The sequence below is a fragment of the Populus alba genome, chromosome 2, assembly GCF_005239225.2.
Source record: "Populus alba chromosome 2, ASM523922v2, whole genome shotgun sequence".
Taxonomy (NCBI): Eukaryota; Viridiplantae; Streptophyta; class Magnoliopsida; order Malpighiales; family Salicaceae; genus Populus; species Populus alba.
The window spans coordinates 13,435,425-13,460,080 of record NC_133285.1 but is presented as its reverse complement, the minus strand read 5'-3'; the positions used below and the strand labels follow the sequence as shown (position 1 = coordinate 13,460,080).

Below are 24,656 nucleotides of genomic sequence, written 5' to 3'. Positions count from 1 at the left end.
CTCTTGCTCGTCCTCGAGAAAGAATAGGTAAAATCAAATCGAAATTAAATTAAATCAAATCACTATGAGCAATCTCCTAATCTCCCATCAATATCCAAGAATATATGCATTATAAACAAGAACACAATTAAGAAGGAGAAAGAGTATAAATTTTCATGAATTTATTTACATGCAAACTTCAAAACTCAATTAATTGCGGGATTTAAATGAAATCTATGCCATGCCAAAGTGATAGGTCCTCTCATTGATATACACTCCAACACTCACGTGTTTAGGGTTTATGTGTTTAAATCTCTCAAATTCAATCAATGAATATGTTCTACTATAAGCTTGCTCTTCAATCTCATCTCCATTACTAACATATTACAAGCAATGCATGAATCAAAAGGTCTTATTTCCGGTTGTAATGGGGCTAAGGTTAAGGTGAGGTAAAAGAGAGTAAAAGAGAAGGTTCAAACCAAAGAAAGTAGAGCATTCTAAAAAATGATATTTCAAACAAGATATTCCATCAAAGCACATAAATTTTCCATCTTTAATCACCAATGCTTAACTTTTTTTTTTTTCAAGCTCTTTCAACATAAAATCTTAAGAACATAAAGGAACATTTCTTTCTTTCTCTTTTTTTTTTTGTATTTTTTTTTTGTTTTTCACCTTTGGCAACTTGCCCATATTTTCATCAAGCATCACTTCTTCTTTCTTTTCACATAATTTCCAACCATAATTCCATAAGATATCACAAGTATATGCTCTACTAATCCTTGGCCAGGGGAAAGGAAAACATATATAAAGTTAAGGCTTATACATGGATAAAGCAAAGAAAAGATAAACAAGCTCAAAAGGGGCTCACTAAGGATAATATGCTTTAGGTTGACTTTTTTTGGCTCAAGTGATTAAAATTCCTATTGCCTTTATCATCTCCATGTATATGTGTAATGCGAATGTAATCTCAACAAGATATGAAGCAAGTTCTAGAGATGCATATCATTGAAAGAATGCACAATCAAAGAATATAATGTTGAAGGCTCAGAAGCTTGCATCGGTATTACACTATAAAGTCAATATGGCATATTCTCAAAGTCAATCCCTAAACCTATTAAACCTTAAAATTTGCATGCATACTCCTTCATTTGATTTATATCTTCATCTATCTCAATTAATTCTCATAAATAATACTCATATTCTCAAAAACCAATGGGAGTTAAAAAGATCAAACATAATTTTTTTTTTTTTAAGAACATCAAAGAAAACTAAAATAAGAAAACCAAAATTCTCTCAATACCCCCACACTTAAAACACAACATTGTCCTCAATGTTGAAATAAAAGCAAAGGAACATAAGAGAATGACATAAAATAAATTAAAATGCAAAAAAATAAAAGATAACGAAAAAGAAAGCAAATCTGATTTTTTTTTCTTTTTATGCTGGGTTGCCTCCCAGTAAGCGCTTTTGTTTTATGTCATTGGCTTGACATTTGGCATGCTCATTCTTCATAGATTGGTTCAGCTAACTCTACAGAAGCGGTGAGTTCTGTCTTCCAACCTTCATAGAAAGGTTTCAAACGATGCCCATTTACCTTGAGTACTTTGTTGGTTTCTAAACTTGTAATTTCAACTGCACCATAAGGAAAAACATTAGAAACAACAAAGGGTCCAATCCAACGGGAGCGCAACTTTCCAGGAAAAAGTTTCAAACGCGAATGATAAAGAAGGACTTTGTCCCCAACATTAAATTCTTTTCTTATAATCATTCGGTCATGGAGACTCTTAGTCTTTTCTTTGTAAATCCTTGCATTCTCATAAGCATCATTTTGAATCTCTTCCAACGTAATTCCAATCTTTTTGGGCACCAAAAGGATAGGCGCCACCCATTCACTGTCCGTGATGGGATAAATGACTCCTGCATCTAACAGTTTCAAAATTTCAGCTTTCACTACCTCCATCATAGGCGGGTTCAACCTCCTTTGCATTTCCCTTCTTGGTTTCGCATTGTCCTCCAATAGTATGTGATGCATACACATTGAGGGACTAATGCCCTTGATGTCAGCTAAAGTCCATCCAATGGCCGTCTTGTGATCACACAACAACTTCACAAGTTTTTCCTCTTGCGTATTTGTCAAACCTGTTGCTATAATAACGGGAAGTGTATTGTTTTCACCAATGAATACATACTTCAAATTATCGGGCAAAGGTTTCAATTCTAACTCGGGGGCCTGTAAAATAGATGGCAAAAGCTTTTTATGTGAAAGTATTAAATCAACAAAGACATTACCATGGGGAACAGTTTGCAAAGATTGCAAAGCCAATGCTGATTCGTGCACATTTTGGGGAACACATATGTGCCTCTCCATCTTTTCTATATCGGTAAAATCATAGCCATAGCTCAAGGCTACACTTAATCCATCCTCACACTCAAAATCAAAAACTTGCTGCACATACTTATCAACTTGGTCATAGCATGTGATAGAATAAACATTGCTATAAGGATATTTCATTGCATCATGAAAATTAAATTCAATATTTTCATCTCCTACTTCCATAGACAAAGTATCCTTACCACAATCAATCTTTGTATTGGCAGTTTTCAAGAATGGTCTCTCAAACAATATAGGAGTGCTGTTTGATGAATCACAAGAGTCATGTTCCATATCAAGAATATAAAAATCACATGGAATGATCAAACTATCAATCTTGACTAGGACATCTTCTATCACACCAAGTGGGTAAACAAAACTCCGATCCGCAAGTTGTATTACAATGCTAGTTTTATTCAAAGGCTCAAGACTAAGAGAATCATAAACATGTTTGGGCATAACACTAATGGATGCACCTAAATCACACAAGGCCCTTTTAAAACTAGCATTACCAATAACACATGGGATAGTAAACGCACCTGGGTCCTTTTGCTTCAAAGGCATATTCTTTTGAACAACAGTAGATACAACTTCACCCATACTTACCATTTCATGACCTTTCAGTTTGAAAGCTCTCTTGGTAGTACACAACTCTTTCAAAAATTTGGCATACTTAGGAATTTGTTTGATAGCATCAAGTAAAGGAATGTTGAGTTCTACTTTCTTGAAGACCTCTAAAATCTCTTTTTCTTTGTCCTCTTTCTTTGACCTAGAAGAACTCATAGGAAAGGGTGGAATTGTTTTAAAACTGGAATTCATTAAGTGAGGAGTTACCTTTGGAGTGTTGGTCTTTGTTTCAGTTTGTGGAGAAGGAGGGTCTTCCTTCTTTGTACTCAATTCAGTTTCTATCTCTTCTTCTTCCTCCATCTCAATTTGTTTTAACCTTTTCTCTTCAAGTTCTTTCCCACTTCGCAGCATGATCGCACTAACATTCTCTTTTGGATTCAATGCTTGGGAGGGCAATTTTCCATTCATTTGTGCTTCCAATTTCCCCACACTTGAAGCTACTTGCCCCATTTGCTTCTTCAAGTTGTGAATACTTGACCTTGTTTCCTGTTGAAAAGACATGACATTTTTTTGCAAAGTCACAGTGTTAGAAGCCAAAGTTTTCATCATCTCACGAAGATCATCATTGGATGAAGACCCCATAACATTGGAGTTTGTGAATGGAGGGGGCTGTCTTGCTTGATAATTCTGTTGGGATTGAAATCCATTGGGATGGAATTGTCGGTCTTGATTGCCTTGTTGAGGTTGGTTCCCATACCGTAGGTTAGGATGATCTCTCCATCCAGAATTGTACGTGTGGGAAAAAGGATCATACTTACGCTGAGGCTGTCCATTAAATGCTCCATCAACTGCATTAGCTTGTTCAATGTAATCTTCTTGCATTGTTGGGCACATATCTGAAGTATGTCCTTGTAAGGAGCATATGCTACAAGCTTTCACCTGTTGTACATTGCCACAAGCCAAAGAATGCACAAGAGAAGTAAGATCATTAACTTTATTCTCAAGGTTAGAAATACTTACCTCATTTACTCGTTTGTTTGCGAAGTCTCCACGAGTGCCAAACTGTTTTGAGTTGGCTGCCATGTTTGAGATTAATTGGCGTGCAACCTCGGGTGTCTTATCTACCAATGCCCCTCCACTTGCAGCATCAATGATACTACGGTCAGTAGGTATCAATCCTTCATAGAAATATTGAATGAGCAGCTGATCGGGTATTTGATGATGAGGGCACTGAATACATAGTTGCTCAAATCTTTCCCAATACTCGGAAAGTGTCTCTCCATGAGATTGTCGAATCCCACATATTTCTTTTCTTATGTTGGCAACTCGAGATGCTGGGAAATACTTCTCAAGGAAGATCTTTTTCATGCCATTCCAAGTTCCAATTGAACCTGGGAGAATGGAGAAAAGCCATGCTTTTGCTGCCCCTTTTAAAGAGAAAGGGAAAGCTTTCAACTTAACCTGTTCTTCGTCAACTCCATTCGGTTTCATGCCAACACAAACCATATGGAACTCCTTGAGATGCGTATGAGGATCTTCTCCTGCAAGACCATTAAATGTTGGTAGCAAATGTATAAAACCAGATTTGAGCTCAAAGTTTACACTATTATCGATGTTTATGCACAATGGCTGATTTTCCACGTTAGGAGCAGCAAGCTCCTTGAGTGTTTGTTGTCGTGCATTAGCCATGGTGTTGAGGCGAGTTTCCTTTCGTAACCTGCGTAAAGTTTTTTATATTTCGAGATCTAACAGCACTTGACTTTGATTAGTAGAACGGGTTATTGGCATAAAACATCAAGAAAACTCAAAAGAAACCAACCACGCAAGAGATCGAAAACAATGCAAATTGTATGAAAATCTTACGTTAGAAAACTAAAACTGCCTAAAAACCCTAGAAAACAGCGGAATTTGGCCTTGATAGAGCGGGGCTAGTGGTGTACCACTAGTTCTGTTTAGAACGTCGTTTTCCTTCAAGAAACAAAAGGTAGAAACCTAATTCCACCAAAAAATCTGTTTTGAACAGTACCGTTCCCGCAAGTGAACAGTACCGCCGCAAGCAAAAATTCTGTTTCTCTGTTTTTTTTTTCAGAAATATAAATAACAATCACAGCAACTAAAAATAACAGTAAAAACACAAGAATCAACTAAAATTACAGTCCCCGGCAACGGCGCCAAAATTTGTTGCGATGTCGTGGTCGCACAAATTAAATACCCTAGCTTCAAACACAACACACAAGATAGTATAGAGCAAGCAAGGGGTCGATCCCACGAGGAAGATTTAGTTCAGATTTTTATGCTATACGTTATGCAATTTGGGGGGGGGGTTGGATGTTATATAGGCTAAAGAAAAATAAAACAAAAAACTATCAAACAAAATTTAATAAAATCAAAAAATTATCAAGAGAACAAACCTTGGTCGCAATCACACATCCACCTATAGAAATCAGAACTGATCCTTGAAACGAAATTCCAGTTTATATTCTGAATTTTTATCTTTTCTTAACGTTGGTTAATTAACGGATCCGCCGTATAACTAACCCTAACCAACAAATAATCACAGTGTCCGCACTAATGATTTAATCCAATGACAACCTTAAGATCTAGATAAATTCATTAATCTTCACAACCAAGTTGTCTGCTTATGTTGCTTTGATCGAATGTTCTCCCTAAGATTAATAACATAGATCCGCTACAATTATTAAACTCAGTTGCTTCACAAGTTCATATACCATAACTCCGGTTTTGATATCAAACTTAGCAATAAATTGTCTACAATAATAACTTAGAGTCCGCTCTAGCAATTAAAATAAACAATCATAGGAAAAATAAGCATAGGAGAACAAAACATATTCATCATATAAACTGAAAAGAAAAGGTAAAATAAATCTCACAGTTCTTGAAATCCGAAGGTTTCCGTGTCCTTGCAACCAAGAAAATGAGTTTAGCCTTGCATGTTTATTGAACAACTAATCAAAAAGATGGAAGAATGCATGATTTAGGGTTTCTTAGAGTAGGGGGCGTTTTTCTCCTCTTTGGTGGCTGCCCCCCTTCTCTTCTCTCATTCTTTTTATACGCTAGGAAACCCTAATCTCTATTTTACAAAATAGTCCTCCCTTAAGTAGTTCAATAACTATTTTCCTAAAAAAGGAGAAATAACTTTGCATGAAATCTTCAAGCTTTGACTTAGAGGAGCTACATTGCTGAAATAAAAACTTGGATGTCAGTTTAGATGCTTCAGAACGTAATCTACACTCGTTTCTTCACGAAACCTGTTTGCTGGCAGAATTCAGTTGTCATCTTTGAAAAATCATATCTCCCTCATATGACATCGTTTTTGGCTGAAATTTGGAGCGTTTATAGACCTTTGAGTCAGGAATCCAAAACAATTGAGTTTGCATCAATTGGAATTTTGTAGCTCTAGATATTCAAGTCGGACTGACCGAAGGTCAACACTGGCAGATTGCAAGATTTGACTTTGAAAGCTGCGATTTCCATGCTCTTCCTTATTTTATTCTCTTGCCTTAGATGTACAGAAAGGTATGGATGTTAGCTTTTTAATGCCACTGGAATCACTTCATTTCGACTTTTAGAGCTCACGTTCTGCACAAAACATCGACTGAACGTCAAATCTGCCAATTACCTTCAATTTACTCTTTTTTGCATCTTTCATCCAAAAGTGCCTTCAAAACATAAAACAAAGAATATCAAGGCATTTTTTATATAAAACATAGGCAAAACACTAGTTAAATGTGGGTGAAACTATCAAATAATATGGTTGCATCATTACCTTTAACAAAATAACATAAATAATGTAATAATCCAATGTGCAACCCACAATCATATGTTAAAGTGCGTGTGTGAAAATGAAGATTTAAAAATACTTGTTAAATGAGCATATGAGCAGAATCAAGTGCTACCAATACGAGAGTTTGTAAACCTGAATATTTCAAGAAGTATTCTGATAGGCCTTGTTAAGAATGTTTACTAAGATGCATATCAAGAGTCACTTTAACAAAAGAACTCCTTTTACTCTGCCATCCTAGTAACATCAGTTTTGCAAATAATTTATGAAATAGAAAACACAGTTTTTTTTTTTTAAATATCAACTACTACCCTTTCCCACCAACCAAAATGAGACATTGTCCTCAATGTCTTAAGGTAGAAAGATAGAGTATAGAAGACATCACATGAAATAACAAACACTGACAAACCTGAAACACACTTAAACAAATATAAGAAACAACAAAACACAACAATAAAACCAAAAGACACAAAGTTTTTACAAACGAAGGCTCCAATCCAATCTAAGCTTTTTACGGCTTTCCTTTGTTGACCAATTTATGTGACTCATGGAGGGATTAATTACAGGGATGAAAGATTGTAGTTGCTCAATCAATTATTCAGCAGTAGTGGTAGAGATTATGATTTGTTGTGCTGAATATGTTAGAAATTCCTGTTCCACAGCATGATCAAGAAAAGACAACAACTTATCATAAAAACCATTAACATTTAACAAACCTATGGGTTTATGGTGAATGTGCAGTTAGGCCCAAGAGGAAATATGAAAGATCTCTTCCAATGTTCCTAGACCACCTGGTAAGGCAATAAAGGCATCAACATGGTTAAACATTGCATTCAGTCGATCAGACATTGTGGGGACTTGTAATTCCTCTCCAATTGTTTTTCCAATGATGTCCCCTTGTGCTAAAACTTTGGGGACAACCCCCAAAACTTGACGACTTCCTAAAAATACAGCTTTTGACACTCCCCTTATTAACCCAAGGCTGCCTCCTCCATACACTAAATGAATCTTTCGCTCAGCTAGTACCTAACCAAGATGATTTGCTGATTCTAAAAACTCCTTTTCTTTCCCAGGACTGGATCCACTGAAAACACAAATAATGTTTATGTGATGACTTGAGGAACTTGGCATTTCTACACACTTCTATATTTGATAAATGTATGGGTTGAGTAGAAATGAAGGGAAGGAAGAGAAGAATTTATATATGAGAAATTGAAAATGCAATCATACCACTTATATGTAGGTTAGTCGTAGTCTCACTTTCTCTCTCTCTCTCTCTATTTATTTATTTCTTTTGAAAAAGCATGTGTATGTACAGGTAGTTGTGATTGTGGCTCACATCTTTCCTTGGTTTTACATCCAAAAACGGCTTAAACGCCCTCTATGGGTAGGGGATAGGCTTCCCATCCAGTTTTCTTAAAAACTGGCAAACAAGGTCTTTTTTTTTTTATATATATATAGTCAGATTCCCAAGACTATGATGAGCTTGTTCTTTATGAAAATGGGGTCATAAATCATGAATTGCATGATGCACATCTCCACTAGGGTGCGTCTCAAGAGTCAATAAAAGATTATCTAAAGACCCCTTACTCAGGCCATCCTTAATGAATTGTATTTTATCTTCACGGTTTACAGATACCATTCCTAAAGAATGACATGTCATATTACAAGTCCATCTGGCACATATGTGACAGACTTTCAGTCATTTTGCATGATGTTTCTTTGCAAAAGTGCTTTTACCTATTCCAGGCATGTATGAAATGAAAGAATTGGAGGACTCACCTGATAATCGGACCTTTGCTTCAATCAGCCAACGAATATCTTCAGGAATTCCATGGTTCATTAACAAATTTAGTCTTGCACATCTAGCACGGTAAATTTTTGTAATTGCATTCTGAGGCAGATCGGGAAAATAGCTTTTCAATTTTTCAAGAGTGGTGTCCATTTTCAAATGAGAATTGGGGGAGAGATTCAAAGAAATGAGAGAGAGCAAATAATTGCACAAATATATACACAGATATCAGTTATCATGGGAAACTGAAAGAACCGACTTAAGAGTCATGGAGTACCGTTATCCGCCATTTGACCGGGGTGAGAGAGACTAGCAAAACAAAAGTCACACCAAAAAGGAACACAAAAAAATGTGAGAAAAACAAAATAATCAACCTTTATCTACAAGATCATTCAAACCAATGGATTCATTTTCACTAGGAAGCTCATCAAAGTAAGCTTTCAAACGATGTCCATTTACCTTCAAAACATTGTCATTCTTTGAATTCTCAATATCAAGGGCCCCATAAAGATACACATGTTTCAAAATAAATAGACCGCTCCATCATGATCTTATTTTTTCAGGAAATAAATGGATTTGAGAATTATAAAGCAAAACGTTTTGACCAGTATCAACTTTTTGACAATTTTCACAAGTTTTGCAGAATGCATGCGTGTCCTTGAACATAGTGGGCCAATAAAATCCATTTTGTAAGATTTTTGCAGTCGTCTTTCTTGATGAGAATTGACTCCCACATGCTTCAGAATGACAAAGTTTAATGACACTACTTACCTCATTGTCAGGAATGCATCTTTGAAATTTTTGATCAGGACAATTTTTGAATAAGTTAGGGTCATCCAAATAAAAGTTCTTCACTTCGTTCAAAAACTTTCCTTTATCTTCAGTACTCCAGTAAGAAAGTTGATATTTTTAGCAAACCAAGGCATTGAACTAAGAGAAAGTAAGGATTCGTCGGGAGAGTAATCATCGATTGGTGGGATGTCAGATGTCAAATTTGTTGTCACTCTTGACAAAAGATCGGCATCAATATTTTTGGTGCCTTTTTGATCCGTGATTTCTTCATGAGAATAAATTATTTGCAAATCTTCAGATTCATCCAACTTAATTTTACTCAAAGTAGATTCAAGTTGATCATGAACTAATTCTTCAATATGATCTACTTCTTGTAAATCATCATCATCTCCAGGTTGCTTGCAAATGTTGAAAATATTCATCTCCAATGTCATGTTTCCAAAAGATAACTTCATGAGTCCATTCCCACAATTAATCAATGCATTAGAAGTTGCAAGAAATGGACGTCCTAAAATAACAGGAAATGAATTACATGCTTCAACAGGTTGCGTGTCCAAAACAATAAAATCCACAAGATAAATTAATTTATTGACTTGTACTAACACATCTTCAATTATTCCTCTAGGCACTTTTATAGATCTATCAGCAAGTAAAAGAGTTACAAAAGTTGGTTTTAACTCATCTAGATTGAGACTCTAAAAAACTGAATATGGAAGTAAATTCACACTAGCTCCAAGATCAAGTAAGGCTTTTTCAATTTTATGTTCTCCAATAAAACAAGAAATTCTAGGACAACCAGGGTCTTTATATTTCAAAGCATTATTGTTTTGAAGAATGACACTTACTTGTTCGGCTAAAAAGGCTGTCTTTTTCACATTTAGTTTTCTCTTCATAGTGCATAGATCTGTCAAAAATTTAGCATATGAAGGTACCTGTTTAATAGCAGCCAACAAAGGTATATTGATCCTTACCTGTTTGAAAGTTTCAAGGATTTCAGAATTGTGATTGAATTTCCTTTGTTTGGTCATGGCATGAGGAAATGGAAGTGCTGGCGGAGAATCAGTCTTTTCTTCACAATGTTCAGATTCAACCCCTTCCTTACCCTTAGAGATTGACTCATCATCTTTCTCACAAGGTTTAAGAGTGGGTTTTTCAATAACCTTACCACTATGAAAAGTGATGACTAATTTGACTTGATCCATGTGTTGGCTTCCGGAACTACTTGCATTTGCATTGTATTGCCCCTTTGGATTTTGCTGTGGTTGAGATGGAAACTTACCTTTCTCTTGAAAACTGAGAGCATATGTGAATTTTGCGAGAGCATCTTCAAAATTTGTCACGCTTTGAGCAAGTTGAGTGTTGAGTGTTGATTGTCTCTTGCTTTTCAATGAATGCATGCAATGTTTCCTTAAGATTTCTTCTAGGAGGTGGAGCATAAGGAGGTGCATATCCATGAGAATCTTGGAAATTATGGTGTGCTTGAAACGATGGCTGCGAAGTTTGTGCATTATTGTTATCACTCTTCCAACTGAAATTTGGGTGATTTCTCCAACCAGGATTATATGTTTGCGAGTATGAGTTATGATTGGGCCTTTGGAAACTGTTTAAAGCATGAGCTTCTTCATGAAAGCATTCCTTGAAAGAAGGAAAAGTTGAACAATCATTGGTTGCATGTTCATTTGTTTCATAGATTTGACACACAATGTCTTAAACAGATTTTAATTGACTACTCTTTTTCAATTCTAGTGCCTCGACTTTTCTAGCTAAAGATGCAAACTTGGCTTGGAGGTCATCATCTTTCCTAAGGTTATACATACCTCCACTAGATATATGAGGCTGGGTTTTAATTAATGCCTCATAAGTGCTTGTAGTGTCCCAATTTTGTGCATTTTCAGCTAGTAAGTCTAGGTACTCCATTGCTTCATTAGGGTCTTTATCTTCATAAGTTCCATTGCACATCAATTCAACCATTTGCCTATCTTTAGGTGTTAACCCTTCATAAAATTATGAAACCAATGTCCATGTTTCAAAACCATGATGAGGGCAAGTATTAAGAAAGTCTCGATACCTATCCCAACATTGGTAAAATGTTTCACCTGGTTTTTGAGTGAAAGTGGTGATTTGTCTTTTGAAAGAGTTGGTTCTGTGAGATGGGAATTTTTTTTTTAAATTGTTGTTGCATTTCATCCCAAGCACGAATGGATCCTGACCTAAGATTTTGTAGCCATGTTTTAGCTTTATCTTTTAATGAAAAAGGAAAAAGCTTTAATCTAATGGTATTCATGCTACAATTTAAGTCATTATAGGTGTTACAAACTTCTTCAAATTCTCTCAAATGCAAGTATGGATTTTCTAGATTTAAGCCATGAAAAGAAGGTAAAAGTTGAATAATGCCTGGCTTAAAATTAAAATGGGATGCATCAGGAGGGAAAACTATGCATGAGGGTGCACTTGTTCTTGTGGGATTCATGTGGTCTCTAAGTGTCCTAACATGGTTATTCTCATTATTCTCATTATGAAGTGACTGGTTATCTTCTTCGGCCATATTTTCTGAAAATGATGAGGATACCCTACAAAGTCTACCACTTAATGTATGTGACCAAACACATGCACATGTAGAAAAAGAATAAAAGGAAGAAGAAAACAAAAGAAAAAGAAACAAAACAAAAAAAACAAAGTGAGATACATGAAAAGTGAAAAGAGAAAACAAAATAAATATTATAATTTATACAAGAATTTACTTCCCCGACAACGACGCTAAAAACTTGACACGACCAAAAGATTGATGTCTTCTCCCATGTGCAGGAGTGTCGAAGTAATAAATAACCCGGCAAGACTAGGATCGAATCACAGAGAGGTTAATTGTATAAATTACAAATAACAATACAACAACAACAATAATAACAACAATAATAACAATAATAGTAATAGTAATAATAATATTAATAGGAGTAATAATAATAATAATACTTAGTATGTGGCGTTGTTATACCTGAGAATGATCTAAAAGATCGGGTCACAAGTTTCCAGCCTATATACTGATTTTATGAAAAGATCAAAGAGATATATTATATAATATAAATAGATTTCAGGATCCTTGATTAAACACAGAGCATACTTAACCTATATAAAATATAACAAGAATGTAATTAATAATAGTAATAGTAATAGTAATAATAAAAAGAAGAGGAGGAAGAAATTAATGAGAACTTTAAGATGAAATATTAATGTAAGGATTAAACAATGATAAAAACAAATGTCAAGGTTAGAGGATCCACTAATGGTATTTCAAACAAGTATAGTATAAATTCTTATTACTCAACTGGAAACCACACACGAAGGTGGTTCCAATCGGATGATTTGTCATTAATAGCTCATTATAAATTGTTAACATGATCATATTAATTATCTTATTTACATAACAATAAACTTTTAAATATTGTCAGGAATTCATGATGCTAACTTATGTTGACAACAAATCAAGTTCCTTTCATAGCACATGTGTAGGTAATACCATACGGTTGGGCTATGAGAGTGCCAAACATTTGTTGTACCAAGTGTTCTACAACACAAATTTATATTAACCATTTAACAAGCAAGGTATTAAGAATTAATAAGATAAAAAGATAAGACATGTTAATATTAAACATTAAGGTCCATGTTGAGTTTACACTATACTTATTCTTACACCATTAGTGTAACTTTTTCACCTTGACATAATAAACTTAGCTAAACATAATGAAGAAGAGAAACATAAATAAACAAAACAAGAACATAAAGAAAATACAAGTTAACTAAGTAAATGAAAGGAAATGAAAAGTATAAACAAGATATTAATGAAAGCAAAACTTAAGAATTACAAAAAAAATATAAAGAGAGAAATAAAGAGCATGAACTTGATCTGAACATCCAAGCCCCCAAATACATGGCAAATGCCTCCTTTTATAGGTCAAAATTCAGAATTATTGAATTGATGACTAATTGTTGAGTGGGTGGCCAATTCTTGACTTTGTGAAAATCCTTCTTGTCTGAATAAAACAGAAATGCTAGAATCAGAACTAGGTCCATTTGAAAACATGAAAGTTGTAGAAAATTGACTCAACTTTCCAGGAAAAAAAAATAGAGGTCATTTGGACTTCTAGAACTCCAGACATGGGCCAAACACTGAACAGTGTTCGGGCTGCAGGACAAATTCAGACTTCTTCGTTGTTGCTATAATTTGGACTTGCAAACGGCCTTCTTAGATCTTCATGAAAACATGAAAGTTGTAGGCCTATGTCTTACTGAATTTGTGAAAAAATTTGAGATCATTTTGACATCTAGAACTCAAGATATGACCCAATTACCTAACAGTGTTCCAGTTTGGACTGCACCCGCATATCTTTTCTAAGCTTCACCCTCTCTTTATCCTTTCAATTTCCATACTTGAACTTATCAATCAATCCTTTGATTTATATGATAGGCTTGCATTTAAGATGAACATTTACCATATATTAAGGCATTTTATAGTATTAGACTTGTTATTATAAAACATGCTTTAGTTAAGGAGTTATTGATACTTTAAGTGCAAAATGATGATATAAAACCTTGATAAATATGCACTTTTAAGTACTAATCAAAAGGTAAGCTATAAATTATTCTTAAGGCAATAAACATCAAATATTCTTGAAGATAAATAAGAAATGAGAAATAAAAATGTAATTATTGCTGAGTACATGAGTTCACAATGAAGGGAAGGCAATTAGAAAGTGAGAATGATATAGATGATAGTTTTTTTTTTTTAGATTAACATGGATGTTCGGGCTAATTTACCCGCACCTTGACTAATCCCATAGGTCCTAAAGTTAACAACCATGTAAGCTTTTAGTGGCCCCAAGGTTTGTAGGACTCGAACTAATGACCTCCGGGGAGGAAACCCAGAACCTAACTAGTTGAGCTATACCCTTCAGGGTTGATATAGCTGATTGTTTGTTAAACAAAGAGATTGTGGAGCAGTACATAGAATTAACTAAATGATATTGAAGATGTAAACCTTTTCATGTTGTAGAATTCCAACGTGAGGAATGTAAAATATGCAGATGAAGTTTGCAATAGAAGGAGAGAATGAATTTCTTGAATGGAAAACAAGAATTGTTTACAACTGTATATACTGCATGCAAATTTCTTTTTTCTCTTGTATTTCTCTTAACTTTACAGATTACATGAATGAATATATATACACATATTCTAACAAACTTTCTCAACTAACTAATAATATGTAACTAACTGTAACGGTCACGACTAACTTAACTAATAATATCCAACTGTATTTGTAACTGTGTACACACACACACACACACACACACACACACACACACACACACACTGTATATGTAGAGTGTTGTAGATTCCAATATCCCCCCTCAAGATGAGAATGGATATTAACCATTCCATCTTGCTAAGGATAGGATTAAGTGAGAGACAACCTAGGGGTTTGGTGAGTGCATCTGCCAGCTGAAATCTAGAAAGGATATTAATGATGGTAAGCATCCATCCTGCAATTTTTCACGTATAAGGTGACAGTCAAGTTGTATATGTTTAGTGTGTTCATGATGGACCAGATTAAAAACAATTTCAGAAGCAGGTTTGCTGTCAGTATACAGCAGGGCAGACTTGGAGTGATGTATATAGAAATCATTCAACAAATAAACCAGCCATTGAAGTTCATATGATGTAGTTGCCAATGCTCGATATTCTGCCTCTACTGAGGATCGACTAACAATTGGTTGTTTCTTGGATTTCCAAGAGATGAGAGAATCTCTAAGAAACACCAAGTATCCAGTGACACTTCTTCTAGTATCAATGCAACCTTCCCAATCACTGTTAGAATAAGCTTTTAAATGGAAGGTAGAATCAGCTTTAAAAAGTAATCCTTGACCTGGTGTTACTTTAAGATATTGAAGGACTCTTTCTGCAGTTTACATATGCATTGTATGGGGATTGGACATGAATTGGCTGAGAGTTTGAATGGCATATAACAAGTCTGGGCGAGTGATTATGAGATAGAGAAGTCTGCCAATTAATCGATGATAAGATGCAGGGTCGGACAGAGAAGGGCTAGCATCATTGGCACTGAGTTTCTGTAATGTTTTGAAATAAATGAGTTGGAAAATGCAATAAAGCCCTTGAAGACTTAAAAGTTGGAATAAATGAATAAGGGGTATAGTGGTAATTCAACAAAACTTGATAAATATAAATAGGAAGTAAAAAAAAAAGAAAAAAAAAGAGAGAGATCTAAAATTAAGAGAGCAAACCGGCAGGAGAGAAAGGGAGGAAGAAGAAGAAGAAGAAGAGAAAAGAGGGAAATTATAAGGGAAATAGAAAGGAGTTGAAGGAAATAAGTTTAAAGGTAAGATTATGTATAAATATGTGTTAATTAAGCTTTAATTTCAGTTTTGATAAATGTTAGGGTTATGAAGTTTGTGTTTTGGGTTTGATTGATGATTTAATTTGAATGTTATAGAGTTAATTGTTGTGGGTATTTGATTATTTGGTTGATTTTGATAGATTGAATTGAAAGATGATGATTTTGAGTTATGATTTTGTTTGAATGGTGAATTTATGTTAGAAATTTAGAGAGAATAGTGGATTTTCTGTTAAAATTCTAGATTGGAGGTTGAAGATGATGAAAATTCAATTTGGTCCCTCAATTTGCAAAAAAATATAGTTTAGTCCCCAAACTTTGAAAAATTAAAAATTGATCCTTGGAGCATATTCTGAGATTCTAAACAGAATAAAATATGAATTATGGGTAGAATTACTGTATAGTTATGAAATTTTAACACTTTCAATTTAGTCCTCCAATTTGACCCTAAAAATTTGGTAAAATTCCATAATGGCTCCTGGAGCATAATTAGAGGTTTTGGACAGAAATGAGGATGAATTATGGACTTAATTCCACTATATTCATGATATGTTTAGTTTGGTCCTCCAATTAGATGAAAATTTCAATTTGGGCCTAAAAATATGATAAATTCCAAATTAGTCCCTAGCTGTAATATTAGCTTGTGCATATTAGTTTGATGAATAATTGAGGGTTATTTAGTGAATTATTGTCAAGTCTTATTATTTGTTTTATTATGGATTAAATTTCAGGAAAACCGTTAATTCTTAGGTTTTTAGGAAAATAACTAGTTTAGTATAAAAACATATAGGGTTATGAAATAGACTCTTAGTTAAGTGTATTAAATAGGTTAAATGTTCTTTTGAGTTGTTCTTGAATATGTCTCCTTTGTATTCAAATAATCCTGATATTCTACCGACGGGATGTCAGTAGGATTTTCTTCGGTGTCTGCTTTTGACTTCTGTTTGCTTTTGAGTCAAGTGAGTGGATAATTTTTCATATACATGAAAAATATTATAAATATTTGATTTGTTAATATGAATTGGATCATGCTTCTTGATAATATATATGTTGATTATTATACTTGTTATGATAAAGCATGATCAATTATTGAATCTGAATTCTTGATATGAACCAGTATATATTTTGAATTGACTTCTGAATTGATATCTTCTCATTTGATTGATGTCATGAGTTGAGCTTTGAGATATGAATATGTTTGTTTGATTATTATTATGAACCTATGGTATGTTAGTCAGAATACCCATGCTAACAGGATAGTGTTAGTCTTTGTGCACATCGTATCTGAACCCTAGTTGGTCGGGGAAGTCATCAACCTGTGTGGATTGATCATCCCACAGTACGGAGCCTCATGCTCATTGCATTTTGATTTTCTAACGAGCTTTACCATATGATCTTCTTGTTATGACCTATTTGAGAAACCTTTCTATAAGAACCTAGAGCCATAATTGTATATATAATTCTCATTGTTGTATTACCTCGTGTGTGTATATTAAACGTTATCTATTCACTGAGTTGTTGAACTCACCCTCTCATTATTTATCCTTTTCAGGCTTATAGCTTGATAGTAGGTCACTTTTGCTGAACCTTCCGAACCTGCTTTTTAGTTGTAATTTGTACCTTCTTTTTTTGTCAAGTTAGTGCTCCAAAACTATGAAATTATATTAACTCTTATATTAAAACAATTAAATTATATTATGAAGTTAGCTTTGTTATTAGAGATGTGTTGAACTCTGATTGAGTTGTTTAAAGGATAAGTTTGTATGTAAGTTTGGGTTCGCATAGGTATGGAACCTTGGAGGGGAACCTTGCCTATGTGCCGGTCATGGATCCGGGATTCGGGTCGTGACAGTTTCAGTGTGGATTCCATAGGAAAGCTTACTGGTTTAGCTCCAGAAAATCCACTATTGGCTAAGATATCTAAGGCATACTTTCTCTAGCAAAGAACAATGCCTTTTGCAGATCGAGCGACCTTAATGCCTAGAAAGTACTTCAGTTTTCCCAAATCTTTTATAGGAAAAGTCGTTCGAAGGAATTGTTTAACTTGGTTGATTGTTTTAAGAGTATTGGAAGTGATGATAACATCATCAACATAGATTAATACTGCGATGAAGGTGTTAATAGTTTTTTCAATGAAGAGGCTAGAATCTGATTTTGCTTGTAGAAATCCGAAAAGTAATAGAGAGGTAGACAACTTAGAGAACCATTGTCTGGAAGCTTGTTTCAGACTATAGATGCTCTTTTTGAGTTTGCAAACGTGAGGATCATGAGGAGTGGAGTAACCAAGGGGAATTGCATATATACTTCCTCATATAAGTCACCATGCAAGAAAGCATTATCTACATCAAGTTGATGTAAATGCCAATTGTTGACAGCTGCAATGGTGAGAAAAACTCTAATTGTTGTCATCTTGGCCACAGGAGAATAAGTGTCAAAGAAATCAATTCGCTCTTGTTGTGTGTATTCCTTAGCTACCAATCTAGCCTTGTAGCATTCCACCTTGCCATTTGCTTGGAATTTGACTTTGTATATCCACTTACATCTAATGACAGATTTGTTATGAGGTAGAAGTACTAAATCCCAGGTTTGGTTTTGTTCAGGAGCGATAATTTCATTACTTATAGCCTTTTGCCAATGAGGAATAGAGCTGACTTGTTTGTAAGTTTTTGGTTCAAAAACTAAGGAAACAGAAGAAGTGAAAGCTCGATGTTGTAAAGATAATTGGGAAGTAGATAAGAAAGAAAAGAGCGAGTGTGGCTTACCAGGAATGGAGCAATTGGAAGAGATTAGGTCTGTTGAAGGAATCTGAGCCATAGTACCATAATAATATTGTTGTAAGTAAAGAGGTGGATATGTAGTTTGTGTAGACCTTCTGAGTTGGGAAATATCATTTTGAATTAAGGTAGAATTTGGAGGAACAAAAGTTTGTAAAGGCAATGTTGTAGGAAGAATAAAATAGATTGGAGTTAACTGGGATGACTTGCAAGGTAAAGAATAAAAAAACTAGGGAAAATCTAGAAACACAAGGGGTGTATGAACTGTGTTTGGTATAGATGGGAATATGGATTCATGAAAAATGACATTGCGAGACACAAAGGTTTTGCATATTGTTAAGTCAAGCACTTTGTACCCTTTAATGTGTGGAGGATAGCTTGGAAAAATACGTTTGGTGGCTCGTGGTTGTAATTTTCCTCTGTTGTGTGTGAGTGTACTAGCAAAGCATAAGAAACCGAATACCCTAAGGTAATTGTAAGTGGGTGGTTTGTTGAATAGAATATGATATGGTGTTTGATTTTGTAGAATGAGTGAAGGAGTGTGGTTGGTTATGTGAGTGGAGGTGAGGATGCAAGCGGTCCAGTAAGTTAAGGGGAGTTTGGTTTGAAACATGAGAGATTTAGCTACATTTAGTAAATGTTGATGTTTCCTTTCAACCCTTCCATTTTGTTCAAGTGTTTCAACATAGGTTGTTTGATGAATGATGCCATGGTCTTGGTAAAAGGTAGGCATATTAAACTCTTGTCCATTGTCTATTTGGATAGTCTTAATGCTGGTGTTAAATTGAGTGTGAACATAGATTAGAAAGTTGCTTAGAAGACCTCTAGTTTTAGACTTGGATTTCATTAAGAACAACCAAGAGAATCTACTGTAATCATTGATAATTGTAAGAAAAAACTGATGACCAGAATATGAAGTAACAGAGAAGGGTCCCCAAATGTCATTATGAATTAATTGAAAAGCCTGTATATATGTAGGCATAGAAAAGGGAAAGGGCAGTCGTTTTTGCTTAGCTAAGGGGAAAATGTCACAAATGGATTTATCTGTGGAAGTTATTGAAGGATCTATTTTGTTTAGAAGGTTGATTTTGGAAGTAGGAATGTGGCCTAAACAAAAATGCCAAAGATTAGTGGCAACAATACAAGATTTGATTAATGGTTTGGGAGGTAAGCATTCCATAGATTGATCAGAAGGTTTGTGAAGATGGTATAGACCAGATTCAGCTTTAGTAAGCCCAATCATCCTCCATTTGCTTAAATCTTGCATAATACATTTTGTGTGAAGAAAGAACAAGCCAACAATGTTATCAATAGTTAATCTTGAAATAGAAATAAGATTAATATTGAAAGATGGAACATAAAGAGCATTGTGTAAGGTGATATCGAGAGAGAATTTAACTGTCCCTAAAAAAACAATAGGCACCTTTTGGCCATTTGGCAGATGAACTTGGGTTTGAGTTTTAGGCTGAATAATGAACTAAAAAAGAATAGGGCTACAAATCATGTGATTTTTTGCTCCTGTATCAAGAATCAAGGTAAACTTGTTCTGAGGTGAAGATTTGGTAAAACATGAAAAAGATATACCTAATACAGATACTTCCTTAGCAGTGTTATTTAGCTTTGAGTTGGAAATGCTATTTGCAAGGGTAAGTAGATTCTGCATTTGCTCTTGAGAGAAAACAATGTTGGGAGTGTCTTGATGTTGATAAAAAAACAACAGTATTATGTGCAGTGGGTAGTCTTTGATAATTTCTATTTGCATGTGGCGTAGCAGCAAATCTTTTCCCTTTTGGCCCTTTCTATCTAGGAGGATATCCAATGATCTGAAAGCATTTATCAACTAGGTGTCCTGGATATCCATAATGAAAGCAAGTTGCCTCAGATTTTCCTTTTTGTTTAGCAAAACGTGTAACATATTGACACGATCAAAAGCTTGATGTCTTCTCCCAAGTGTAGGAGTTTCGAAGTAAAAAATAACCCGGCAAGACCGGGGTCGAACCACATAGAGGTTAATTGTATAAATTATAAATAACAAGACAACAACAACAACAACAACAACAACAATAAAAATAATAGTAATAATAATACTAATAATAATAATAATAATAATAATAATAATAGTAATAGTAATAGTAATACTCAATACGTGGCGTTGTTACACCTGAGAATGATCTAAAAGATCGGGTCACAGGTTTCCAGCCTATATACTGAGTTTATGAAAAGATCAAAGAGATATATTTAATAATATAAACATAATGTAAATAATAATAATAGTAGTAGTAGTAGTAGTAGTAGTAGTAGTAGTAGTAAAAAGAAGAAGACGATGAAGAAATTAATGAGAACTTTGAGATGAAAGATTAATGTAAGGATTAAACAACGATAAAAATAAATGTCAAGGTTAAAGGATCCACTAATGGTACTTCAAACAAGTATAGTATAAACTCTTATTGCTCAATTGGAAACCACACATAAAGGAGGTTCCAATCAGATTATAAATTGCTAACATGATTACATTAGTTATCTTATTCGAATAAAGCTAACACTTGTAAATGTTGGTAGACATTCATGATTATAACTTATGTTAACAACAAATCAAGTTCCTTTCATAGCTCAGGTGTCGGTTATACCATACAGTATGGGCTATGAAAGTACCAAGTATTTGTTGTACCAAGTGTTATACAACATAAATCTAGATTAACCATTTAATAAGCAAAGTATTAAAAGTGAACAAGATAACAAATATAAAACATGTTAGTATCCAACGTTAAGGTCCATGTTAAGTTTATATTATACTTATTCTTACACCATTAGTGTACCCTTTTCACCTTGACATAATTAACTTAGCTAAACATAATGAAAGAAAGAAACATAAATGAACAAGATAAGAACATAAATGAGAAAGAAGTTAACTAAGTAAAGGAAAGGAAATGAAGTGCATAAACTTGATATTAATGAAAGCAAAACATAAGCAATACAAAGAGAGAAAGCAAGAGCATGATCTTGATCTGGAAACCAAGATGCCTTAATGCATGGTAAGTGCCTCCTTTTATAGGCCAAAATTTGGAACTATTGATTTGTTGACTAATTGATGAGCGGGTGGCCACATCTTGACTTGGTAAAAATCTTTATCTTCTTGTCTGAAAAAGATGTCATTTCTAACATTATAATTTGCCCAGAATCCTCAGGAATGTTCTAGGAAATTGTCTCAGCTTTCCAACAAAAAAAAGATGAGGTCATTTGGACTTCTAAAACTCAAGATATGGGCTGAACACTAAATAGTGTCTGAGTTGCAGGACAACTTCAGACTTCTTTGTTGTTCCTTCAATTTGGACTTCAAAACGACCTTTTCAAAATCTTGGGCTCCTCATGAAAGTTGTAGGCCTTTGTCTTACCTTTCCATCCATATAAAATGGACCTAAATCCAAGATCAAGAGCTCCAGATATGATCCAATTACCGAGCAATGTTCCGGTTTGGACTGCACCAGCATCTCTTTTCTAAGTTTGGCCATCTCTTTGTCCTTTCACTTTCAATACTTAAACTCATCAATCAATCCTTTTATTTATGTGATAGACCTGCATTTAAGATGAGCATTTACCATAAATTAAGGTATCTTATAGTATCAAACTTATTATTATAAAACATGCTTTAGTTAAGGAGTTATTGATACTTTAAGTGCAAAAATGATGATATAAAACCTTGATAAACATGCACTTTTAAGTACTAATCACATATGTTGAACTTGATCTGGGAATTAGATTGTGATATTGTTCAACGACCATAGCTTGTGAGTCAATGGGAATCCTACCATATTTGTTAGAGTCCTCTGGCTTTCTTCTTGTAGAAGCAAAGAAAATACTTTTCCCATAGATGGTAAGGGAGTTTGAAGTAGTAATTGGCTTCTGACTGTAGAGAAGGAATCATAGAGTCCTACCAGAAATTTCATCACATAATTTGATTGTTGTCAATCTGTCAGAAGTTTTAGAATGTTGCAAGAGCATGAATCAAGGTTTCCACATTTGCAGTTTGGTATTGGATGATAGCTAATGTATTCATCCCATAGGGCCTTGAATTCACTAAAATAATCTATAACAGTTTTTGAGTTTTGAGAAATAGAACTTAAAGATTTCTCCAAACTGAAGACTCTTGGTCCATCACTTCTTAGGTATCTTACCCTCAATTCTTCCTAAATTTTAAAGGTTGTTGTGAAGTAAAGAAGGATGTTGCAAATATCTTTAGTAATAGAATTCATCAGCCATGAGAGACCAGATTATTTGATCGTAGCCATGCCACACGAAGTGTTTGATTGTTGGTGATTGACTGAGATAAAGAACCATCAATAAAAGCAATCTTGTTTTTCACTGTTAAGGCAATTGTCATAGATCTACTCCATGCAATGTAATTTTCACCAGTGAAGATTTCAGAGACTAGAAGTGCACCAGGGTTATCAGAAGGGTGCAGGTAATAGTAGCTAGAAGAATCATCAGATAGATTCACAGTGGTGGTGTTGAATGAATCATTATGTGTTATAGAAGCATTTCCTTCAAGATGATCAGACATTTTGAAGTCTGTGAAGGTATCAGAAGATGATGAAGAAAAGAACTTTGAATCTTTCTGTTGATGATAAAGGAGAGTTTTAAAGAGAGAAAGAAAAACTTGAATTCTCAGCAATTTTGCTCTGATACCATATAGAATTCCAACGTGAGGAATGTAAAATATGCAGATGAAGTTTGCAATAGAAGGAGAGAATGAATTTCTTGAATGGAAAACAAGAATTGTTTACAACTGTATATACTGCATGTAGAGTTCCTTTTTCTCTTGTATTTCCTTAACTTTACAGATTACATGAATGGATATATATATACACATATTCTAACAAACTTTCTCAACTAACTAACAATATGTAAGTAACTGTAACGGTCATGACTAACTTAACTAATAACATCCAACTGTATTTGTAACTGTATATACATATATATGTGAAGATTGCAGAATAAGAATAGAAAAACTTTAGGCTGTTGTGATCATTGCAACGTCTGCATGTTGTTGGGATTCCTCTGGTTCTTTGTTGATATATGTAGTGTTGTAGATTCCAATACATGTGATGAAATTGAGAGGCGTTGTTTTTTTGGAAGTGCTGGTGCGGGACCAACATCAATATCTTCGCAAAGATGTTCACTTGATGAGCCTGTATAATCTTCCAATGGTCTTGGCTGGGGGAAGTTGGGTGCTGAATCATGTATTAAATGAAAGGAATGAAAGGCAAAACCATTTATTTATTTATTAGTAGACCACTCAAAGCAATAACTGTCATAGGAATGAATATAGAGTGTATAAGATAGTGGTGTCAGTCAGTCCAACATCTTGAAATCAGAAAATAACAAATAAAATGTTGATAACATGGTTGAAAAAGCATTCTATGTAAGGAATAACTAAGGAATAAAAAACATAACTCCACAAAATTTACATGTTCAAGAAAGCTTACAGGAGCAAAGGAACAAAGCAAATAAAATTTACATCGAGCAAAGAACAAAAATAAATCAATTAGGTTAATGACAAGGTTGAAGTTCATGATCATTTTGACACAAGTATAGGAAAAAGCTAAGAAAAAACAAAATTTATATTGAAACTAATATACAATATCACTAACCATATGTGTCTTTTTCTTTCATGACATTCAAATAACCTCCCATAAATGGCTGGTTGTAGGCTCATGTTCTTAAACAAGAATAATTAACCTAACCTCATAACAAGAACCAATGCTTATATCTAATAAAAACAACATGTCTTAATAAATATATAACCCAAGTTTTAATTGTGATGCTGAGAAACATATAAAAATTAATATGATGAATCATATCTGTCTTTTTCTCATGACAATTAAATAATCTCCTATAAATGGACCTTGAATTCCTGAAAATAAAGACAATAGTAGACCAAAAAAAACCTAGAAAGGATAGGAAATGTTTTTTGTTTTTCTTCTCCAACACCAAGAAACATTGCAGAGGTGAAATTAGTATACATAATAAATCAATGGTTAGAAACAACAAAAATCAAGAATTAGCCCAACAGATCTTTCATACTAATTTTTGTAATGATTTGCATGGCCAGCCATTGTGCCAAAAAATAAAAAGAAGCAACCTTTGCTTATTAACTGGTCTTTCATAATAATTTTAAA

The 24,656-nt window shown here is 34.2% G+C and overlaps 1 non-coding gene across 1 annotated transcript; it reads left to right on the top strand.

Moving 5' to 3' along the window:
* The first annotated feature begins 11,332 nt into the window (after nt 1-11,332).
* On the top strand, nt 11,333-11,441 carry LOC118032823 (small nucleolar RNA R71). The gene has a single exon (XR_004684720.1). It is a non-coding gene; the product is annotated as a small nucleolar RNA R71 (small nucleolar RNA).
* The last annotated feature ends 13,215 nt before the right edge of the window (nt 11,442-24,656 follow it).